The sequence below is a fragment of the Monodelphis domestica genome, chromosome 3, assembly GCF_027887165.1.
Source record: "Monodelphis domestica isolate mMonDom1 chromosome 3, mMonDom1.pri, whole genome shotgun sequence".
Taxonomy (NCBI): domain Eukaryota; kingdom Metazoa; phylum Chordata; class Mammalia; order Didelphimorphia; family Didelphidae; genus Monodelphis; species Monodelphis domestica.
Genome location: NC_077229.1, coordinates 200,822,480 through 200,847,677, shown reverse-complemented (window position 1 = coordinate 200,847,677; position 25,198 = coordinate 200,822,480).

Sequence of the window (25,198 nt, the reverse complement as noted above, 5' to 3'; positions counted from 1 at the left end):
TTGTGTAGCCCTTATCACTATTCTACCTTGGAATCTATACACAGTATTGATTCTAAGATGGAAAATAAGGGTTTAAAAAACCAACTTGATAAAGGAAATACCAAAAATGGGAAAAGATATCCAAAAATTTGCCAAGAAAAAGAACTTCTTAAAAAGTAGAATTGACCAAATGGAAAAGGAGGTATAAAAACTTATTAAAGAAAACAACTCTTTAATAAATAGAACTAGCCATGTGTAAAATAAGGTATGTAAGCTTACTGAAGATAATAATTCTTTCAAAATTAGAATTAGACAAGTAAAAATCGACTCCACGAGACTTCAAAAAATAATTAAACAAAAACAAAAGAATTAAAAAAATAGAAGAAAATATGAAATTTTTCATTGAAAAAACAACTAACCTGGAAAATATGTTGCAGGGAAATAATTTAAGATATATTGGATTGCATAAAAACCCACAGCAAAAAAGAAGAAGAAGAAGAAGCTAAGAGAAATTATCATGGAAAATAGCCCTGACATCCTAGAATCAGAGGGTAAAATAGGAAATGAAAGAATTCACTAATGATCTCCTGGAGAAAATCTTAATATAAAATATCCCCAAAAATATGATAGCAAAATTCCAGAGCTCTTTGACTAGGGAGAAAAAAAAATTTCAAGCACCCAGAAAGAAACCATCCTAATATCATGGTGTCACAGTCAAGCATACACAGGATTTAGGAACTTTCACCCTGAAAGATCATGGAGCATGCAGTATGATATTCTGGAAGGAAAAAGAACTAGGATTACAACCTAGGATCATCAAAGCAGAAAAATTCAGTAAATAAGAAAAAGAAAAAAAATGGATGTTTAACACTGAAAAGTAATTATCAAATTTGACATCAAATATTTTTTATCAAATTTGATAATTTGATCATTTTGATAGTAATAAGACCAGAGCTTCATAGAAAATACTATGAAGGCAAACTCAGAAATTATATGGATACAATTACAAAATATTTTTCACAAAAATAAAGTTAGATCCAAATAACTGGAAAAATGTTCATTACTCATGGGTTTGTCAAGCCAATATAAAAAAATGACAACCATACCTAAATTTATTAGATTATTCATTGTCATGCCAATTTCATTGTCAAGAAATATTTTATAGACCTGTAACAAATAAGAACAAACTTCATATTGAAGAACAAATATCAGGAATATCAAAGGAATCAATGAAAAAAATGTAAAAGAAGGTGGCCTGGGAGTACCAGTCATCAAACTGTATTACAAACAAGTGATGGAAAACATAATAGGATGTGAAATTGGTAGCTTTGATTATATTAATCTAAAAAACGTTTTATACAGACAAAACAAATACAATCAGGATTAGAAGTAAAGGAGAAACCTGGGGGTGGGGATTTACAATAAATATTTTTCATAAAGACCTTATTACTTCAATGTAATGAGAACGGAGTCAAATTTATAAGAAGGTGAGAACTTTTCAAGGTGAGACAACAGGCAAGTATGTATCCTGTAAAGGAGAATGTACCCTGGACCTGTGACAAAGTTCAAGCAACACCAAAGGAGGGAAGACACAATGAGAAATGGAAAGAACTTTGAATCAAAGACATTATGGGAAATGAACTTCAGGAAAATGGGTCACATAAAATTAATCGCCAATCACATTAATTTCACATATAGGGAATTGCATCCACATTCACATTGGAATCTACACAAGAAGAATGAAGTAGAGATCTTCAGGCAACAAGAGTAGAGATTTTCCTGAAGAGGAGTAAGTATGCATCCACCATGACATATCTAGAACACGAACAAATTTCACACTAACATTAAGGGCTGTGCTGTAAATAAGGACAACCCATAAATTGTATAAATGTAAATAGATCTCTAGTACCAGAGGATGTGTACATACATATATAAATAACATGTAGCATATGTAAATGTGTAGAAAACCCAGATATGTACATATGTAGCATATTAAGAATCTAATCCACTAATATAGATAGTGTGCCAAGGAAGTTCATTCCCTCTCCCTCCTAAGTATCCTGACCTGTCCATCAACATTCCTCACGTAACACAGTTATGCCAGGTTTGCATCCACATACATGCTATATGTCAATAAATGTGAGGGGCCAGGTCCATTCCAGGTGTAACAAATGTGGGAACAGAACAGGCAAGTAAGGGGAAAGATGCAGGGACTGACAGGCTAGGCAACTCATGGTCAGGCTACTTAGAGGAATCATGAGATTTAAAACTATGATTGTTTGTCCTTTCCAGTAAATTTTATAAAATATATATCTGGGTAGAAATACTAATTTAATTCTTACAGATGGCAACCTCTAGACTGGGATTTTTTTCTGAACCTTTAATTTTCTTCTGAGAGAAATTTTGAGTAAGTGCTTCCGTAAGCATAGGTGAATGGAAGAGGTTTCAGTTTGCTCACCTGCTTTCAGATGTTAAATGAACCTTGTCAGAGAGAGGGAATAGACTGCTGTTTTTTCCAGGATTGGATCACATTGGATTGGTGAGGGGAGCTCCTTCCCAAGTGGCATTTCCCCCACCCCACGCCACGTCTTTTTTTTTTCTTTTGCCTTGAATAAGGGTGAAGGGACCTTTTTGCCCATATAGAATCCAGTGGGTTTTAGGACCCAACAGGAACTCCTACTCTTTTATTTTCTACAGCACAAAAGGTCCTAGTGCCCCTTTGCTCAATCCAGTGCAGTTCAGGGCAGTGGGAACCCCTTGAACTGATCCTGGGGGTCTTTACAGACTGTGGATTATAGTTAAGGAGCTCCCTAGGGTGGTAGAGACTTCCAGGCACTTCCTGGCATTCAAAAAATACTGGCTTTCAGCTGAGGGCAGTCCAACTGCTGGACTCAAACTCTGATCCAAAGCCCTCCTACTGAGCCCAGCACAGTGTGGCTCTCAGGGACTAGGGGAACAGCACACAGGGGTGGCCCCCTAGGAATTGGTGTCAGACCCAATTCTATACCCTACCCACTTCCCTGCAACTTTTGGATCTTGTAGTGAGGCATTGGATCAGAGAACCCACATACTCAGTATACAGACCAAGAGGAAGGAGTTTCTGCATTAAAAAATTGGCACTGATTGGGTGGGTTTCTGGCAGTTGCAAGCTCCCCTCAACTTTTGAATGAAACACATGGCTGTTCTGCTCTGGGGGAGGGGAAGGGATTCATCTCCATTTTTCTTTCCCTTCTCCCTCCCGCCCACCAAACAGTCCTTAGAACTGGGCTAAGTGCTTTATGGAATTATTTTCTTCTCTCCCTTCCCACCCTCAAACTTTCCTGGCAGACTGACTGCTTCCTTTAGCATATCAAAAGCCACATTTTCTTTCCCTTCCTTTATCTACCTAAACCCTCTAGTGTTTGGTTTTTGTTCTCTCCCGTCCCTCTCTCACATAGTCCTTTCTCCCTGCTTGATTAGATAATGCCTAGCCTCAAGTATGTTCCACTCCACAGGAATTTACAGTGCCACCTACTGTTGAGAATTAAAACTGTAGCAAAATAAAAAGAAAATTCCTTTTCCGTTCCTACTAGTGATGGACAATAATGATTTTAAATTGAATACATTTAAATAAAGGATTATTAATAGTTAAATATTAATAATATTGAATTTAAATTAAAACCAAATTTCTAAAATTGAACAAAGCTGACATTAAATCAAATTAATTACATGCAATATTAAGGAATAATTTTAGAACATAATAGTATTAATAATACTATCAATAACAATAATGATTAATTTTCAATAGCTTTCATTAGTAACTACCTCCTATTATTAATTACTTATAATTATTATTGATAATTGATAATTATTTAGTTATTGATTACTTATATCAATACTTATAATAAATTCACATTATTATTAATCATTGACATTATCAATAATCATAATACATGCATGTTATTAATTATTAATAACAATATTAATTACACTAAATACAATGCATTATTGATACTATTGCTGTGCAACAATTACTGTTTCCTTACATTAGCTTTTTTAAACCTCCTCTCATTATCTTCTGAAATAATATTGAAGAAATCTGTGTCTCCTTTTTAAAAAATGTTTTAGGAAATTTTCATTGTTTAAGCTGACCACTAGCAATAATAAGAGAAGTTTAAATAGGCAGATTAAGACAGACAGACTTGACCATATGGGAAATACTGCAACACATCAAGGGAAATCAGGAAATATTCCTCCTGATTCACCCCCCGAATATACTTTTTGCTTCTTGGGGTGATCCCAATCTTCCTAAAGAGAACTGGATGACAAAGAAAGAAGCTAGAAAGCTTTGCAAAGCCAGGATGGACATATCTTTAAGTGGCCAAATATGGCTCTTTTGACTTCAAAATCTTAAATGATTTTAAGTTAAGTATTAAAAACAAAGATTCCAAAGATTATAAATACTGGCTCTTGTGGGCATATCATGGTGATAAATCAACCCCAGTAAGGAAATCATTCTTAATGAAACCAAACTATTCTAGCTTAACTCCTTCAGTGAAATCTAGGAAGGAACACACTCTATCATCCCACCTAACAGGTGAGAAAGTTTCTCCTTATGCTGACCCAAACCAGAACTTGAACCCTTCAGCTCCTCTCCCTGTCAGACCTCACTCATCCCCTACTCCTCCCATCCCCTTTCCCCCCAACCTACCTATCTACCCTCCCTTGCCATCCCACCATTCATACCCTCCTTCTCAATACACATTACTGTGACAAGGAAATCACTTTAAAAGACTGATATATATTAATTTAAGGTCGCCAAGGAATTCAGCTATGTAATTCCTAAATGAAAACTCAAGTCAGCAGTCAACCTTTTATGGAGTTTTTAATTACAAACAGGAGGAAGAAAGGTATGAGAGAGAGAGAGAGAGAGAGAGAGAGAGAGAGAGAGAGAGAGAGAGGGAGGGGAGGGAGGGAAGGGGGGAGGGAGGGAGGGAGGGAGGGAGAGAAGGGAATAGGGCTTAAATACCCCCTCTGTTTAGGCTGGGCCAAAGGCGCAAGCCCTTAGATAGCTGAGGCAAAGAAAAGAGATCAGTCCCTATCATTCACGTGACCAAAATGGAGAAACAGTCTCAGGGGCCTCCACCTCCAGCCTCCTTCAGAGCAAGCTTCTCAGAGCACAACCTCTCAGAGCAAAACCTCTTGAACCTCCGCCAGTCCTCAGACCCCGCTATCATTTAGGAAACCATCTAAGTTCCCTCCCCTCTGTTCTCACATCTACCAATCACTGTCCATGTCTTCCCTGTGCCAATGGTGGCTCTAGCTTAACCCAGGATCGCCCAGAGGTCTTCTCTTTTGCACATGTCTGTTGAAGGTCATATTCTCAAATAACTAAGTCTTGATCCTTGCTGCAGCCCTTCCTAAATCCTGTTAGACTGAGTAGGGTGGAGATTGTAAGTTCCAAGACCTGGTTCTGTCATTCCAAGTATCTCTATTGTATCAATTCTAAAATCAATCATGACTCAATAAACTTCCTGTTCTATGCTTAAGCATAGGTCAAAGCCCTTTCCATTGTTCAGCAAAAGGTTTCTGTCCTAAAGCAGTCCCAAGTGGGGAGGAGAAGGATCCTCCCATGCCAAGGGGGTTCACATTCCAATAGAGTTCTTACTATCAGTAGGAAATTTTTTCCAAGTATGGAACTTTCCAATGGTGAAATTTCCAACATTCACAAGTCTAAGAAATTTCAAAGTTTACATTACCCACCCATCTCCCCTATCCTCATCTGTTCCATCCATATTTACCTTATTCTCTTGGAAATCCTTTTCCCTACCTCCACCTCCTGACTGATCCCACCCACTGTACTTCTGCTCTTGACTTCACCCATTCTATTTTTCCCCTCCCTAGTCCCTCCCTCATTCCTCTCCACCACACACTCTGTATTAAAAAATATTAAGACTTTCAGTATTGAGAGGAGGAAAGAGGAGAGACCCCCCATTCTCAAAGCAGGGTACAGGGGAGATAGCTGTTGTTTAGAGTTAGTTCAGAGAGAGGAGAGGGGATTTGAAGATTTTCCCCCTTCTGCCTTCCCTCCTTAGCTGAATCTGCTCTCAGAATTTGCTCTCATTTTTCTTGTTCCCCCTCCACTACTCGAGACAAAAGGGTCTCCACTTGATCTATTCACTCACACTCAGCTTGGGGAACAAATAACTTTTAATGTCAACTCAATCACAAAACACAAACAAAAACAAAACACAAAAGGAATAATGGACAAGGAAGAATGGGAAAAGGAAAGTGGGAAAGAGGTTCCCTGTCTCTATATACACCCTTTACCTTCCCTCCTCGAGATTTGGGGGAACTCAGGACTTGGCATACTGAGCCCCCTGAGAAAAAGTCAGGTTGACTCATCCCTGGGTAATAGGAGCTGCGGTAAAGTCTGCTTAGGTTTCTTTTCAGAATGTCCCTTCAACTGGGAAGTATTGGGTGGAAATATTTCTAGTCACCAGCAGGAAAAATGGGTAGCCCTCAAGAGAAAGTCTTTATCCAACTCTCCCGACTAAGGGCCTCACTGCTCTCTCCCCCAGCCAGAGTCTTCTCCTCCTCAAGGTTCCAAACTCCTTGGGACCCTCCCCTGTTGAGGTGATCAATTTCACACACTCTTCAGCCTGGAAAAATTTCTTTAGCATCAGCCTCTGTCACATATCCTCTACTTCCTGTTGTCTACATGGTGCCACCCTGGCCCATGCAATTTATTTATCTTCTATGTCTATTCTAATCTATCTATGTTACTTATTGTTCCCATCTAACCTCCCCCCTCCTAAAATAATAAAATCTTATCCTAATCTGTCTACTTGATAATCTACATTCCTATCTTATGCTAAGACTGAGTTTTGGGAAGAGAGTTAGGATTATGTAACAACAAAATTTTACAATATAACAATTACTTAATACAAAGGTTATTCCTATTATTACAGTTTTTGGTAGAGCCAGCTAGGTTTTCCAACCTATTTTGTCAAGAATTTGGGGGGAAAACAGTCAATTGGAGTTGTCAGAGAAGTTTCAGAGAAATTGGGCCTACGTGAATTTCAAAAGCCTGTGTGACTGTGGAAAGCAGCCATTTTTAGAGTAGTATTGAGTGCAAATAATCTGCCTAGTAACACCACTGACAAAAGAAACCACACCTTCTGAAGGGTATCCAGAACTATAGAATCATGTGTGCGTGTATAAGCTTAACATATGCATGCATGTAAGAGTGAATATTTTGATCCATGTGAGTGAAACTTTACACAGGATGTTTGTGCCATCCTCATGTGTGCAAGTGAGATTCTTTTTTTATGTAATCAATGTACGTATCTTTCTTAATGTGTGATTGTAAGGCAATTATAAATTTCCTTTGTGGTTGATTGTAGAGGTTAATGATATTTTAATCTAGGCTTGAGATTGAAATTTGTATATAGGCTTAATAATTCTAAGGGATTCTAATTCCACCCAAATAAACTCCCAGGTTATGTAAGAAACCGATTCTCCTGTGTTTCACAGGACACACTAATCCTCCCTGATCTAACTAACCCAAAATTATACTATCTGTCTTGGACATTATTCTATTTCAGTTTCACTGTCTCTGTTCAGTGTCTCTATTTCGTCTTGTGGGATTTTGTTGGATTCATGGGCTCTATGTTTATTTATCAAGGGTTGTTCTTGGGGCATGTGTGTTTTAATGGATTCTTGGGCTCCCATTAAGTAGTTTTTCAGTGTGTTATCATGGGCATAGTGATGTTTCCGTGAGACACGTGAAGCCAAGAATCCTTTCCTACTATTTTGATCGATGTAGGAGTGGTGAGAGCTACATCATATGGACAAATCCATCTGGGCTCTGTGGGTTTGTCTTTGGCAAAAATTTTTACATATAATTTGTCCCCTGGTCTTATGTCATGTAATGAGAAATCTAGTGGTACCCTTTGCACTGTAGTCCCAGACTTCTCAGTTCTTCCAGCCTATTTTGTATCTGTGTCAGATAGGTGTGTAACTGTCATTCCCCTCCCAGCATGGAAAGATAAGATGGTTTAGTTGTCATTCCTATCCCTAGTGGTTGTCCATATATCATCTCATATGGGGAAATATGTAAATCTCCTTCGAGTTTTGTTCTCAATAGAACAGCACAAGTGGAAGAACTTCTGTCCATTTAAGATAAGTTTGGGCACAGAGTTTGGCTATTGTGGTTTTTAATTCCTTATTAATTCTTTCCACCTGTCCTGAACTTTCTTGTCTATATGCATTATGGAAATTACCCTTTATTCCATGAGACTTATCCACTTGTTGTAAATTACTAGAAGTAAAGTGACTTCCCCTGTCTGAGTCTATGGTGTTTGGAATGCCATTTCTAGGAACTATTTCTTTAAGCAATGTTTTCACTACCATGCCAGTGTTGTTTTTCTTTGATGGATATGCTTCTGTCCATTGAGTGAGTCTGTCCACTATGACTAACACATATTTATATTCTCAGTCCCCAGGTATATTAATAAAATCGATCTACAGACACTGAAAAGGTGTATAAGCTAGGGGTTGCCCTTCCAATGCCTTGCATTTAAAATGACCTTGATTAAACTTTCTACAGATATCACATGTCTGACACACTCTTATTGCAGTTGTTGATATCCCTGGAGCTTCCCAAAACCAGAGGACCTCATCCAGCTTGGATTGTAATCCATAATGACCTCTGGAGTGAATCACATTGCAGAGATGTTGGTATAGCCTTTTGGGGAAAGTGGACTTTCCTCCTTGTGATAACCAGATTCCTCTGACTAATCGGGCTCCTAGATGTTCTTGCCATGACTGAATCTCCTCTTGGCAGTATGCTTGTTTGATAACGTGCTCATTTACCAGAGAGGAATTCAGAACATGGATACAACCAAATCTTGCTGCAAATCTTGCTGTTATATCTGCCCTGTGATTTCCTAGAGATACCTCATCCTTTCCAGAAGAGTGAGCCTTGCAATGGATCATTGCCACTTCCTTTGGCAAGTTCACTGATTCTAAGAGTTCATTTATGAGGTTCTCATATGCTATCCTTTTTCTAGATGTTGTGACAAATCCCCTATTCTTTCCAGTTTGTCCTGTGGCAAATAAAATTCCAAAGGCATAAGCTGAAAAGGACTGTTATCTTTGAGTGTTATAGGATTTCATGGGAGAAAGACTTTGGCTTTTGGATTTAAGTTAATTCTCCCCTCATTTTCCATTCTTTCCCCTCTTAGATGTATAATTTTTTCAGCTCCAAAGTCTATTGCAATAATGTCTCCTTTAGCTATCTTGTCAGAATGGTCTGGATACTTAAGTTGTTGTTTAAAAGATTTGCTAGTCCCATTTGATCTTCCACTGTCTAGATCCATTGTGCAAGCTAAAAAATTTCCAAAAAAGATTTAATCTGTTCTTTGCTTTTCTCCATGCAATTTTGTGTACCCAGGTATCCTGAATCATAAATGTCATGTTTCATGCCTGCTATTATCTGTGCAATTTCATTTTCCACCTCAATAATAGTTTTTTGTTTTTTATTAAAGTTGCTTCCCTTGGCATCTTGCCCAACTTTCTGTTTCTCCACCACAAAAATTTTAAAGTTTTCATTTTCCTTTTTACAATCTCCCTATGTGCATTTTATGCTTATGCCCTCATGGTTCCTCCCTGGGGTACCTCCCAAATTTGTCTCCTTTTAATTGATAATGCTAGAGCCTGGCATCATGCAGTATAGTGCTTATTTCTCGCTACAACTTCTGAATAGCAGGGTTTTTCTCCAGAAGCTATATCTGCTTTCATGGATTTCAGGTCTGGGGTCTCCGGTTCTCTAAGTCTGCAGTGAGAGCAACACTGCTTGACATTAGAGTTCTGTCTCCCAGTTTTTGTTATTATATACTTTTCCCTGATAATATACATTTTGACCTTTCCCATCTCTCTTATTTTGGACCTGTTCATAGCAATGTTTCATTGGGCAGTTTCTTTCTATGTGTCCTTGATGAGAACACAAAAAGCAAGTCCTGGTATCTCTTTGCACCATCTTTTGACTTTGGGGTATCTATCTATACTGTGTGGTTTGTCTTTTAAATGTCTTAATTGTAGCCAGGTTCTTAACCTCCTCTAATTCTTTCTGCCTTAATATTTCAGAGGTCTCTTGGAGCTTTTTCTTTAGATAATTCTTTTCTTTTTCTTGATCTACTTTGTTATCATGAAGATAGATGTCAATATCTCTAAGTTCATTAAATGAGATGGTGTCAAACTTAGGGCAATAGTTCCTGAAGAAATCACACAAGTGCTTATCACAGCCCTTGAGAAATTGTTTCCTCACGTGTACTTCTGTTTCTTTTGAATCAGGGCTAAAACTAATAGTCCCTCAGTTTTTACAATAAGGCAATCAATAAATGTGCTTGGATGTTCATTTTTTCTTGGGATAATCTATCAAATTTTCCCCATTCATTTGGTCTTTCTGACAATTGCTTCATTCCCTGCAATAGATCCTCATGGCATTTTCTCAGATAAGCCATTGATCTTGGATTAGAAAAATCCAGATCTTCAAAAACTTCTGGCCAGTTTTTGAGTGAAGAATCTTTTCTTGTTTGCTCAATAAAATTCTTATGTTCCTGAGGTATTAAAAGTTCAGATAAAAGAATTTCTACATCCTCTAAATCTGGTTCATAGAGGTGAAAAGCTCTCTTTAGTTCTTTAATTGTGAGATGAGGCTCTAATAAAAATTTAGGCATATATTTATGTAAAGACTCCAAGTCATGGGTAGTAAATGACTTATGAACTTTTGCATGTAAATGCCAGAATTATCAGTGACCTTAGCTATATCACGCAAAGGCAAAATCTTTTGAGCCTTTGATACATTTGCAAGATTGTTAGCAGATGCATTAATTGGTGCCTGTATGTTATTGTTATTTATTCCTACTGCACCTGATGGTGTCCCAGTATTAGTATTAGTAACTACATCATCCTTATTAGTCTGTCCCATCACATCCCCAGTCTCCTCATTGGTTCCCTTATCCATGCTTCATTTTCTCTGCATGTAATCCTGGCATATCTCAGTTATAAGAGGGATCTGACCAAACAATGTCTCCAATCTATTATCAACGACTAGAGCATGTGTAACAGTCAAAAGAGTGGTTGCCTTAAACTGTGATCGTGAAAATATGGTTTCAAGACAGTGTCTTGAGTTAAATAAAAAATAAAGTGGTCACCATGGGAAAATTCCCAAATATTAAATACGCAACTCAGCTGGGTTTTGTGGAGATTTTAATTAATACAAATAAAGGAATTAAGGAAAGGGAGAGAAAGAGTAAGAGGGAATAGTAGGAAAAAGCCTAGGCCAGCCTAGGCTTTAAACCTTAAGAGAGACCAGTCAGTCTTTAATCACTCACCACAAGATCCTTCCAAGAAAAATTCTAGTGTCCAGAGAGACCCTCCAGTTTAGCTCAGGAAGCTCCACTTCAGCTTCCAAGGCTGCATTCCCCCATTCAGAGGCCTTCTGGCCTCCTTATAAAGAGAATTTTTTCCTATGTCACCTTCCCTAAGTTTTCACATCTACCAATCACAGTAGACAGTTTCACAGGACTGACCATTCTTAATTCACACCTGAGTAGACTAAACTTTTGAGTAATTCACACCTGAGTAGACTAAAACTTTTGAGTAATTCATAACTGAGTAGACTAAAACTTCACACCTCTTTTGTTAAGCTTGTCTCTGGCAAGTTTGCAAGTTGCCTGACCTTTTAGTGATTAATTTGACCTTCATAGGTACTTAGCACCCTTTTGTATTAAATCTAAAAATAGACCTAGCTTAAGTACTTGGCCTCACTATAAGTATGGGTTAAGTGCTTTTCATTGTTCAGTAAAGAGTTTATAACTTTATCTTCCCCTAAAGTATGCTTAAGTATGAGTGGAGTAATGTTAGAATTCTCACATTCCTGATCAAATACCTTCATTGTTTAAAATGGGGAATGGTCTTAACCAAATGTTCTAAGATAAAGTCTGAGAATTTTTAACATTCACAAGTCTGAGAAATTTTAAGATTCACACATGTACAATTTTCTTTCGGAAGATCAGGTTGGCACTAGCTTTGATATTCTTTTAAGATGTTAGTTACTACCATGAATACAAAATAGACTTGGGGTATGATTTGCTAGAAGTAATTCACATCTAGATAATTCATTGGCAACTGTGTCCATCCCATAGTCATATTGGTTAATGTCTTCAGAACATTGTCTATCATCCCTGCCACTGTATTATAAATGATACAGTAGCCCCAATAAATGGCAATTATTCCTAGCACAGTCAACCAAAGTATTAGTTGTAACATGTTTCCCATTAGATCTTTTCTAGGCTCTAATTGCCAGGAGTTAACACTTAGAAAATGTTGTTGTCCCCACAAGCTTTGCTTCTAGCTAGATAGGATCCAAGAAGGCTAGCCCCTATTGCTGATAGCTCTAGTATAGCCTCCCTTTTACAATAGCCTCCCTTCCTCAGAATTGTAACTGACCAGAGTGGCAGTTGGTAACTGACTTGTTCTCCCCCACCACCACCAGGAATCAAGATGTTTTTGATCCTGTGTGGGAACTGCTAGGCAGCATAAGTGACAAAGGCTGCTTGCCTCAGGAGTTGTAATTGACAACAACTTCACAAATGACAATTGATGGCAGTTGGTGACAGTTAGACACTAAAGCTTTTTTTTTTTTTAATAAATCGGGTCCTTTTAAATCTGGGGTGCCAACTGTTTAAAAAGATATAAAAAAGGAAGGGATGTCCCCCAAAGGAGACTTGGGCTTTTGGTATGGAGAGGGGGAAAAAGATAACTCCTTTCTCCACAAAGCGGGGTTTAGTGGAGACAGCAGATGTAATGGGTTGGCTCAGAGAGAGGAGAGGGGGATTGAAGATTTCCCCCCTTCTGCCTTCCCTCCTTAGCTAAGGCTGCTCTCCCCAATTTGCTCTTGTCCCTCTTGTCCCCCCTCCACTACTCAAGATTAAAAGGTCTCCCTTTGATCTGTTCACTCACACTCAGCTTGGGGAACAGATAACTTTTTAATGTTAACCCAATCAGGTACTACAAAAGGCAATCTGAACCCCCCTGAGAGAAAATCAGATTGACTCACCCCTGGGTAACAGGAGCTGAGGTAAAGTCTGCTCGGGTTTCTCTTCAGAAAGTCCCTTCAATTGGGAAGTGTTGGGGGGAAAGATTTCCAGTTACCAGCAAGAAAAGTGGGTAACCCTCAGGAGAAAGTCTATCCATCTTCTCTCTTAGAGGTCTCAAGACCAATAGACCCTAACAACTCTCCTAGCCAGAGTCTTCTCTCCTCTGGAAATTCACTTCCTGGGCCCCTCCCCCATCGAGGTGATCAATTTCACATACTCTTCAGTCTGGCACTTTTTTCTCTAGTGCCAACCTCTATCACAGAAGGAAGGAAGAATGGAAGGAAGGAACCAAGGAAGGAAGGAAGGAAGGAGGGAAGGAAGGAATGGAGGAAGGAAAGAAGGCAAGAGTCTCAGTTGTCAAGGAATAGGAAAGACATTAGGAAAGGTAAATTGAAGATAATCATATAGGAAAAGCATTATAAATTAAGAAGGATGAGAAAGGCTTCTTAAAGAAGTGAGATTTTATCTCGGACTTGAAGATAAATAGGGAAGCCTTGATAAGGAGACAAGGAAGGAGAATATTTTAGGAAGGAGGTCAGTGTCACTGGATTGCAAAGGAAGTGGAGGAATAAGTTGCAAGAAAATAGGAAAAGAAAGAAATCAAGTTCTGAAGTTTTAAAAGTCAAAAAGGATTTTAAATATGAACAGTAAGGCAATAAGACCCTGGAGTTCTTTGAATAGGGACAGGACATGATCAGATAGGTACTTTAGGAAGCAATATCAACAATAATTAGAGAAGGTAGTATATTTGGATGGTATAGAGTGGATATGAAAAAAATGGTAAGAATTTGGAAATTTAATGGTTCAGAAAAGGTCCTGTAGAGCAATCAGAAATCTTATGTCATTTGTGCTCTCCTATTAAGTAGGGAAGCTAAAAAAAATGACAAAAATGAATCCCAGGGTTTGTTAGATTTTTCAAGGGAGAAACAGATATTTTGTAAAGTAGGTAGAGAAAATTGATGCAGTATAATGTTATCATGCATGTCCACAGGGTAACAGAGATTAGATAGACCACTATTGAGAGAAGAGACATAGGGAAGATGGACGATAGGAATGAGTGAGATGAGTAGGAAGGCATTATGTGTTACCAGGTCCTAAAAAGAATTAGAAACCCTTATCTGTTCTTGGAATTAAGAGCAAATAAAAGTTCTCCCAATGGATAAAAGGCATCTGTTCCTAAAATCTCAAGGCTTTACTATTTGTTTTCTTTTATCCAAAAAACCAAGAATATAAAATTAGAAGAAAAGATCACACAGGATATTGTCACATGTATTCTAGCAATAACCAAATAAGCTTTCACAGAAGATTTCTGGTCCTTGTAACTAGAAAAAAGTTAAGTGTAACATTTTATGTGGATTGTTCCTGTAGTTATTTTCCAGCACAGTAAACAAATAAACTCAAATACTCATGGTTTCCCATTTCTGAGATATTTAACATTGTAGCAGCTAATTATATGTATTTGTTTTTCCATAGAAATCTATTGTATATTATAGTCCAAAATTAATGCCTTTCTTCTATAATGGAGGAGGAGGGTGATCAACTGGCTTCAGAAGAGATAAAAGCACAAGAAATCCAGCTCAAAAGTTCCCAGCCTTGACATTATTACCTTCTTTCACCAATGAAGTAATCTATTTCCCTTCCTTCCTAAAGTTTTCCCCCATCTTTATCCGTGCTTCACAATAAACAGCTTTAAATTTTTATGGGCTGCAGTCCTTTTATTTTCTGCTCATTCACTGCATTCCAAATACAAAAGTTGCCACATGTTTTATGGTATATCACAACCATGTTTGGAGCTGTGATTATGACTGGAAAATTGGGAAAAAATCTACCCTTTAGGCCACTTTATTTGCATATGAGAACCTAATACTATTTAAATAATAGTTAAAATCACAGCCTTCAAACTCAAAACCAGCTATTAAAACATTGCCATTGGTAAAAATAATAGGATTTAAACTGACTTTATGCAAGATGGAGGGGGAGAGGATAAGAGGGTAGGTCACTGAAGTGATTATTGCTTTATTCATTTCAATATTCCTTCATTGACTTGGATTTTACTAAATTCCCTTCTTTTGTATATTTTGTAAAAAAAACACTTTTTGGTTTAGAAAATGAGGGTACAAAATTAGCAGGTTTAAAAATATGTGAGTTACATGGAAGACAGAACAGCAACTAAGATATTGTGATTAATTTGATAGACTTCCAGTAGGAAGTATTTAGTTTATCTGCACATAGTAAATGAATATTAAAATATTCATACCCCAAGGCTACCAGCAAACGTAGATAACAGCTGTTGGTCTAAAATGTGGTTTCATTATGTAGAAATTGGAATAAGATTGTAATTATGAATTAAAGCTAGAACACTAAAAAAAAATACAAACATGTTGAGTGGGTTTGCACTAAACCTACCCTTTGAAATCAGTTTTCAGTAATAAAAATGAATAAAAAATAAAGGCGGAAGAAAGAGAAAAGAAAGAGAAAAGGGGGAAAGAGTTATATTTTGGAATTCTATATAAGTATATAATTTCTATTACTTAAAGATGGAGAAGTAGAGGTAGCAGGATTAAGTAATACATCCATATTGAATAATAAAGTTCAAAAGAGGGGAGGAAAGTAAAAATAGGAAACTTTTGTGCCATTTTAGACTCTGGTAGTAGCTTGGTTCAATTAATTTCATTTCTTTAATGACATTTTCATATTTTAAAGGACAAGATATCACAAGACTTTCTCTTCCCTTATTTCCACAGAAAGTAGGAAACAGAGACCCTGTCCCTTACTTTCATCTAGGCCTTTTCTTCCCATTATTAAGAAGAGAGGAAAGAGAAGAAATGCCCTATCACATTCTAGGTGGTAACTATTCATATGAAGGGGGAGAATTACTTAAGTTAGACAGCCTACATAATAGGTCAAACAAAGGGAAAAAAAACCCTTAAAACTTCATATCCCTCAATGTTTATTATTGAAAAAGAATCATTGATTAGGGTAAATTCTGTTTCAGTGAAAAAAAATTTAAATATAGATTTGGAATCCTGGTTTGGATACTAGGTCTAGCACTAGCCACCTAAGGTAACCTTGGACAAGTTATTATAACCCATCAATTAACTAATCTTTAAAATGAAGGGAGTTTAACAAGATTGCCTATATATTCTATTTAATTTTAATATATGTTCATTTTATATTTATTTTATAAATACATAATTATATTTTATAATATAATTATTTTATTTTGGAAATATATACTTTCATAATATTTTATATCCATATGTAATATACCTTATAATATATATATTTTTTAAACATTATTTTATTTGGTCATTTCCAAGCATTATTCATTGGAGACAAAGATCCTTTTTCTCCCCCCACTCACCTATCCCATAGCCAACGCGCGATTCCACTGGGTATCACAAGTGTTCTTGATTTGAACCCATTTCTGTGTTGTTGGTATTTGCACCAGAGTGTTCTTTTAGTCTCTCTTCAGTCATATCCCCTCAACCCCTGTAGTCTAGCAGTTGGTTTTCCTCGGTGTTTTTACTCCCACAGTTTGTCCTCTGTTTGTGGATAGAGTTTTTTCTCCTAGATCCCTGCAGATTTTTCAGGAACATTGCATTGACACTAATGGAGAAGTCCATTATGTTCGATTGTACCACAGTGTGTCAGTTTCTGTATACAATGTTTTCCTGGTTCTGCTCCTTTAGCTCTGCATCACTTCCTGGAGGTTGTTCCAGTCTCCATGGAATTCCTCCACTTTGTTATTCCTTTTAGCACAATAGTATTCCATCACCAACATATACCACAATTTGGTTAACCATTCTCCAACTGAAGGGCATCCCCTCATTTTCCAATTTTTGGCCACCACAAAGAGGGCTGCTATGAATATACTTGTACAAGTCTTTTTCCTTATTATCTTTTTGGGGGTACAAGCCCAGCAGTGCAATTGCTGGATCATAGGGCAGACAGTCTTTTATCACCCTTTGGGCATAGTTCCAAATTGCCCTCCAGAATGGTTGGATCAATTCACAACCCCACCAGCAGTGGATTAGTGTCACTACTTTGCCACATTCCCTCCAGCATTCATTCCCCTCCTTTGTTGCTTTGTTAGCCAATCTGCTAGGTGTGAGGTGATACCTCAGAGTTGTTTTTATTTGCATCTCTCTGATTATAAGAGATTTAGAACACTTTCTCATGTGCCTATTAATAGTTTTGATTTCTTTATCTGAAAACTGCCTATTCATGTCCCTTGCCCATTTGTCAATTAGAGAATGGCTTGATTTTTTGTACAATTGATTTAGCTCTTTATAAATTTGAGTAATTAAACCTGTGTCTGAGGTTTTTATGAGGATTGTTTCCCAATTTGTAGCTTTTCTTCTGACTTTGCTTACATTGGTTTTGTTTATACAAAAACTTTTAAATTTGATATAGTCCAAATTATTTATTTTGCATTTAATGACTCTTTCTAAGTCTTGCTTGGTTTTAATATCTTTCCCTTCCCAAAGGTCTGACATGTATACTATTCTGTGTTCACCTAATTTTCTTATAGTTTCCTTCTTTATGTTCAAGTAATTCACCCATTTTGAATTTATCTTGGTGTAGGGTGTGAGGTGTTGATCCAAACCTAATCATTCCCATACTGTCCTCCAATTTCCCAGCAGTTTTTATGAAATAGTGGGTTTTTGTCCCAAAAGCTGGGATCTTTGGGTTTATCATATACTATCTTGCTGAGGTCACTTACCCTGAGTCTATTCCACTGATCCTCCTTTCTGTCTCTTAGCCAGTACCAAATTGTTTTGATGACTGCTGCTTTATAATAAAGTCTGAGATCTGGGACTGCAAGGCCCCATTCCTTTGTATTTTTTTTTCATTATTTCCCTGGATATCCTTGATCCTTTGTTCTTCTAAATTAACTTTGTAATGTTTTTTTCTAAATCAGCAAAAAAAAATTTTTTTTGGAAGTTCAATGGGTATGGCACTAAATACATGAATAAGTTTGGGTAGGATGGTCATTTTTATTATATTGGCTCGTCCTACCCATGAGCAGTTAATGTTTTTCCAATTGTTCAAATCTAGTTTTAGTTGTGTGGAGAATGTTTTGTAGTTGTGTTCATATAGTTCCTGAGTTTGTCTTGGGAGATAGATTCCTAGGTATTTTATTTTGTCTAAGGTGATTTTGAATGGGATTTCTTTCTAGTTCTTGCTGCTGAGCTGTGTTGGAAATACATAGAAATGCTGATGACTTATGCGGGTTTATTTTGTATCCTGCAACTTTGCTAAAGTTGTTGATTATTTCAATTAGCTTTTTGGTTGAATCTCTAGGATTCTTTAAGTAAACCATCATGTCATCCACAAAGAGCAATAACTTGGTCTCCTCCATGCCTATTTTAATGCTTGCAATTTCTTTTTCTTCTCTAATTGCTACTGCTAGTGTTTCTAGTACAATGTCAAATAATAGAGGTGATAATGGGCATCCTTGTTTCACTCCTGATCTTATTGGGAATGCATCTAGTTTATCTCCATTGCAGATGATATTAGTTGATGGTTTTAGATATATACTGTTTATTATTTTTAGGAAAGACCCTTCTATTCCTATACTTTCTAGTGTTTTTAATAGGAATGGGTTTTGTATTTTACCAAAGGCTTTTTCTGCATCTATTGAAATAATCATGTGATTTTTGTCAGTTTGCTTGTTGATATTGTCAATTGTGTCGATGGTTTTCCTAATATTGAACCAGTCCTGCATCCCTGGTATAAATCCTACATGATGAATGATTCTTCTGATCACTTGCTGGAGTCTTTTTGCTAGTATCCTATTTAAGTTTTTGCATCCATATTCATTAGGGAGATTGGCCTATAATTTTCTTTCTCTGTTTTTGGCCTGCCTGGCTTTGGAATCAGTACCATGTTTGTGTCATAAAAGGAATTTGGTAGAACTCCCTCTTTGCTTATTATGTCAAGTAGTTTGTATAGTATTGGGATTAGCTGTTCTTTGAATGTTTGATAGAATTCACTGGTGAATCCATCAGGGCCTGGGGATTTTTTCTTAGGGAGTTCTTTGATGGCCTGCTGGATTTCTTTTTCTTATATGGGATTGTTTAAGAAATCTATTTCTTCTTCTGTTAGTCTAGGCAATTTATATTTTTGTAAATATTCATCCATATCACCTAGGTTGGTATATTTGTTGCCATATAGTTGGGCAAAGTAGTTTTTAATGATTGCCTTAATTTCCTCTTCATTGGAGGTGAGGCCCCCCTTTTCATCCTTGATGCTGTTAATTTGCCTTTCTTCTTTCCTTTTTTTAATTAGATTGACCAGTACTTTGTCTATTTTGTCTTTTTTTTTCAAAGTACCAGCTTCTAGTCTTTTTTCTTGGTTTAATAGATCTATCACTTTCAATTTTATTGATTTCTCCCTTAATTTTTAGGATCTCTAGTTTGGTTTTCTCCTGGGTGTTTTTAATTTGTTCGCTTTTAAGTTTTTTGATTTGCATTTCCAATTCATTGATCTCTGCCCTCCCTAATTTGTTAATATACACACTCAAGGATAGGAATTTTCCTCTGATTACTGCTTTGGCTGCATCCCATAGAGTTTGAAAGGATGTCTCAACATTGTAATTTTCCTCGATGAAATTATTGTTTCTACAATTTCTTCTCTAACTAACCGATTTTGGAGTATCATATTATTTAATTTCCAATTAATTTTTTATTTGGCTCCCCATGTACCCTTACTGATCAATATTTTTATTGCCTTATGATCTGAAAAGGTTGTATTTATTATTTCTGCTTTTTTTCATTTGTATGCCATGTTTCTGTGACCTAGTGTATGGTCAATCTTTGTGAATGTGCCATGTGGTGCTGAGAAGAAGGTGCATTCCTTTTTGTCCCTATTTATTTTTCTCCATATGTCTATTAACTCTAATTTTTCTAAGATTTCATTTACTTCTTTTACCACTTTCTTATTTATTTTTTTATTTGATTTATCTAAATTTGATAGTGTTTGGTTCACATCTCCCACTAATTTTACTGTCTATTTCTTCCTTCATTTCTCCTAGTTTCTCCATTAGAAATTTGGGTGCTATACTATTTGGTGCATACATGTTGATTAGTGGTATTTCCTCATTATCTATAGTCCCTTTAAAGAAAATATAGTTACCTTCCCTATCCCTTTTAATCAGATCTATTTTTGCTTTAGCTTTGTCAGATATCATGATTGCAACTCCTGCATTCTTTCTATCAGTTGAGGCCCAGAAGGTCTTACTCCATCCTTTAATTCTGACCTTTTGAGTGTCTACCTGCCTCATGTGTGTTTCTTGAAGACAACATATGGTAGGGTTTTGGATTCTAATCCATTCTCCTATTCATCTATGTTTTATGGGTGAGTTCATCCCATTCACATTCAAAGTTATGATTGTCACTTGTGGACTCCCTGGCATTTTGAAATTCTCCCCTAATTCTGACCTTTCTTCTTTAGCTATAACCTTTTAAGCCAGTAATTTACTTTAAATCAGTCTCCCTAGTCCCCTCCCTTGATATATTTCCCTTTCTATGCCCTCCCTTTTTGTTCCCTCCCCCTCCTCCTTCTCCTTCCTTCCCTTTTTGTGTTCCCTCCCTCCCTACCCACCTTGGTTTTCCCTTCTCCCTTACCCTGTTGGATAAGATAGAATTCAAGATCTTAATGGATCTGGATGCTCTTCCCTCTCATAGTTGATTTCACTGAGAGTAAGGTTTAATTAAAAACTCTCTTCCTCTCCTTCTTATAGGAATTTTCTTCCCCTCCCCTTCCTATGTGTATCTTTGTGTGAGAAAGATTATTCTATTTAGTTTTCTTTCCCCCTATTTCTTGGACTATATCTTAGTACCATCAACAATTCCCCCCTCCCTTTTTCTTTCTATATCCCTTTTTCTTCATATCATCTTGATACCCCAAACATTCCCTATGCATGATTCTTCTTACAACTCTAATGATGCATGTAATTTTTGAGAGTTACACATTACATTTTCCCCACATATTAATATATGTAAATTGATATAAATGTAGTCCTTATAGAAGAGAGTTTGAATAAAAGAAAAAGATAACATTTTTTCTCCTTTTCCCTTTCCTTCATATTTACCTTTTCAGGTATTCCATGCTCTTTGTTTTTTTCGATATCAAACTTTCCACAGAGCTCAGGTCTTTTCTTTGCAAAAACTTGGAAATCTTCTATTTTGTTGAATGCCCATACTTTTCCCTGGAAGTATATAGTCAGTTTTGATGGATAGCTGATTCTTGGTTGAAGACCCAGCTCTCTTGCCTTTCTGAAAATCGTGTTCCATGCCTTATGGTCATTCAGAGTGGAAATTGCAAGGTCTTGTGTGACCCTGATTGGCATTCCTTTATATATAAATTGTCTTTTTCTGGCTTCTTGTAAGATTTTTTCTTTAGCTTGAAAGCTTTGGAATTTGGCAATTACATTCCTGGGAGTTCTCTTTTGGGGATTTATTGTAGCGGGTGTTCTGTGAACCCTTTCTATTTCTATTTTGACCCCTTGCTCCAGAGCATGTGGGAAATTTTCTTCTATAATCTCCTGTAGAATAGCATCTATGTTTTTGTTTATCTCTGGTTTTTCTGGTAGACCAATAATTCTCAGGTTGTCTCTTCTTCCTCTGTTTTCCTGGTCTATCATTTTGTCAGTGAGATATTTTATGTTTTCTTCTAATTCATTGATTTTTTTTTTGGCTTTGCTTTATTAATTCTTGCTGTTTTGCAAGCTTGCTGTCTTCCAGTTGCTTATTTCTGGTCTTTAGGGACTGGATTTGTTTTTCAGCTTGTTCTACCCTTTTGTTAGAGACTTCCAGCTCTTTCTCCAATTGTGAAGTCTTGTCTATCAGACTGCTGATTTCTTTCTCCCATTTTTTCCCAGAAGTTTTCCATCTTTTGAATAAGCTCCAATTTGGGTTCTTTCAGAGCTTGTGGATAATTTCCATTTTGGGGGGGGCATGTTTTGATTTTGTTTGGATTTCATTCTCTTTCTCTTCTTTTCCTTGGGTACTCTTGCCATAGAAGTTTTCAATAGTCACTTTTTTCCCTTTCTTCTTGGAGGCTTGATTTTGGGCCATGTGAGCCATGCCTTTGGTAGTTATTTTCCCCTTTCCTTTTTGGACTGAGATCTGGGTGATATGGCTGGGTTTTCTGTGGATTTAGGTTGCCTCAGACTAATTCTTCCAAGCCTCTGAAGTTTGTTAGCACACCCGTCCCTGTGCACAGTGCATCCTGTCCACCCCTGTGCTCAGCGCGCCTGCACCTGTGCTCAGTGTGCCTTCCCCCCGTGCTGTGTGATCTCTTCTCACCTATGCGCAGGCTCTGAGGGGTGGATATCTGGTTTTCCCTGTCAGTTTCCAGGGAGACTGGCTTTTCCCCCCCCTCACTACAGTGAGGGGCCACACTTTGGCCTTAGGCAGTTTTTACAGATTCTGGAGACTCCTCACTTTTTGCAGTTTGTGGGCTCTCTAGTGCTCAGAGTTTTCCCGTGAAACCACCCTGAGAGGTCATTTCCAGCAGTCTTTAGATCCCAAGGACCCTGGTGTGCCCCTCCCAGACAGAGACCTTCCTCACTCACTCGTTGTCCCAGTGAGTGCTCTGATCCCCTACTCTGGTTTATTGGGGGAGGTGGGGGGGGTAAGGGCGGCTCAGTTCATGTTTTTGTGCAAGCTTTTCCTCCTTCTTATAGTGTGGCAATGTTCTAACCCCATGTACCTTCGTTTCTGTGGGGTACTGGAGAGTCCCTCCATTCTTCCAAAGGTGATTTTTATGCTCTTTTGAGGTAGTCTATTTCCTTCAGTGCTGGGGAGAGGAAGTGATTTGAGTCTAGATTGCAGCCATGTCTACCTGGAAGTCCCTTATAATATATATTTTATCATATAATATTTAATATATAAATGTATAGGCAATATATTTATGTAACCTTATGTTTCAAACAATATGAGGGCATAATGTGCTAGAGTGGGATTTAGAGACTTAGTTCAACACCCAAATTTTTCATTGGCTATATGTGACCACAAATGAGACCTGTTCTCTCCACAGATCTTAGTTTATTCATGAATAAAATGAGATATTGGGTTAGTTGGCTCCTGGGATATCTTTGAGGTCTTGAAATGAAAACTATAATAATTCTATCTATGACACTGCAAAAACTATACATAAGGTCATATAAGACCATCTTCAAAAGGTCAGTAATCAAATTGTTACAAAATAGTAATTATCTATAATTGAGGTGTCAAATTTTTAGTTCTCTGAATATATCCCAAAACAGATTGAATAATAATTGGAAAGTATTTAACAAATTTAATTTTAAAACTACAATTCAACACAGATAATATTAATGTATGGTTTAATACCATGGTCTACAAAGGCAGATCTGCGAGTCCAGAGATTATTCCTTTCTTCCTCAGTACTATACTGTGGCAGCTCTAGAAATCAATCAGCAAGTCAGTCAATAAACATTTAAGTGCTTATTATGTGCCAGATTCTGTTTTAAGGACTGGAGATACAGGAAGGGGCAAAAGACAAGTCTCTGCCTACAAGGAATTTACAATTTAATTGGAGAAGAAAGAAGAATAGTTCCCAACTACTGAGCCTGACTCACAGGGAATGATGATAGCCATATTTAGCACATCCCTTCTATTCATGGAGGGTTCTAAGTGGAGGCCAGTGGGTCTGAATATACTCCGAGTCACAAGGAACATTAGGTTCCTGGCATATGATGCTCTAGGGATAAAAGGAAATTATAAATGTTGACAGATGCTATCCACTGATAGAATGTATATAAGTTATACTCTGTATATAACCTTAATATTTGCAAGTTATATCCTATAGTAGTGTGGCAACAAAGAAAAAAGAGCAAGATTTGGAGCCTTGGAATTTAGATACAAATCTTGGCTCCTTTGTTACTATGTGACTTTGGGCAAGTTATTTAATCTCTTTGAGCATCACTTTCTACATCTGAAAAATAAAGCTAGATTAATTGACCTTCTAAAGTCTCTTCTAAATCCTAAAATCGGTGATTAGTGCCAATATAGGTATTATGTATTGAGATAATTTTTTGCAACTACTCTTTTATATAAATTAATGATTATTTAGCATGTACATTGTAAACCTCAAAATTCCTTAGACTTATAAATGTTGGAAATTTCACCATTGGGATATTTCATACTTGGAAAATTTCTTACTGATAGTCTATTGGAATGGGAACTCCATTGGCATGGGAGGTTCCTTCTCTTCCCTTCTTAAGATTACTTTAGGACAGAAACCTTTTGCTGAACAATGGAAAGGACTTTGACCTATGCTTAAGCATAGAACAGGAATTTCTTTGAGTCTTGATTGATTTTAGAATTGATACAATGGAGATACTCCACCCTATTCAGTCCTAATAGGATTGAGTAAGGGCTGCAGCCTAGATCAAAATTTAATTATTCCAATCTCTACCATACTCAAGTTAACAGGATTTAGAAAGGGCTGTAACAAAGGAGTATAGATTTAATCATTTGAAAATATGACCTTCAACAGACATGTGCAAAAAGCCAGAAACCTCTGGGCGGTCCTGGGTTAAGCGAGAGCCTCCATTGACAGGCAAATTGATGAAGAGTGATTGGTAGATGTGAGGACTGAGGGGAGGCAACTTGGATGGTTTCCTTAAAGATAGGAGGGTCTGGAGACTCGTGGAGGTGGTTGATTTTGTGGTCGGTGTTGTTCCTGGGCTCTGAGGAAGCTTGCTCTGAAGGAAGCTGAAGGTGGGGGCCTCTGAGACTGTTTCTCCATTTTGGACACGTGAGTAATAGGGACTGATCTCTTTTCTTTGCCCCAGCTATCTAAGGGCTTGGGCCTTTTGGCCCAGCCTAAACAGAAGGGGTATTTAAGCCCTATTCCCTTCTCTCCCCTTTCTCTCTCTCTCTATATATATCTAATTCCTTTCTTGCTCCTATTGTAATTAAACTCCAAAAAAGGCTGACGGCTGACTTGAGTTTTTCATTTAGGAATTACATAGCTGATTCCTTGGCGACCTTAAATTAATATATATCAGTCTTTTAAAGTGATTCCCTTGTAACATTGTG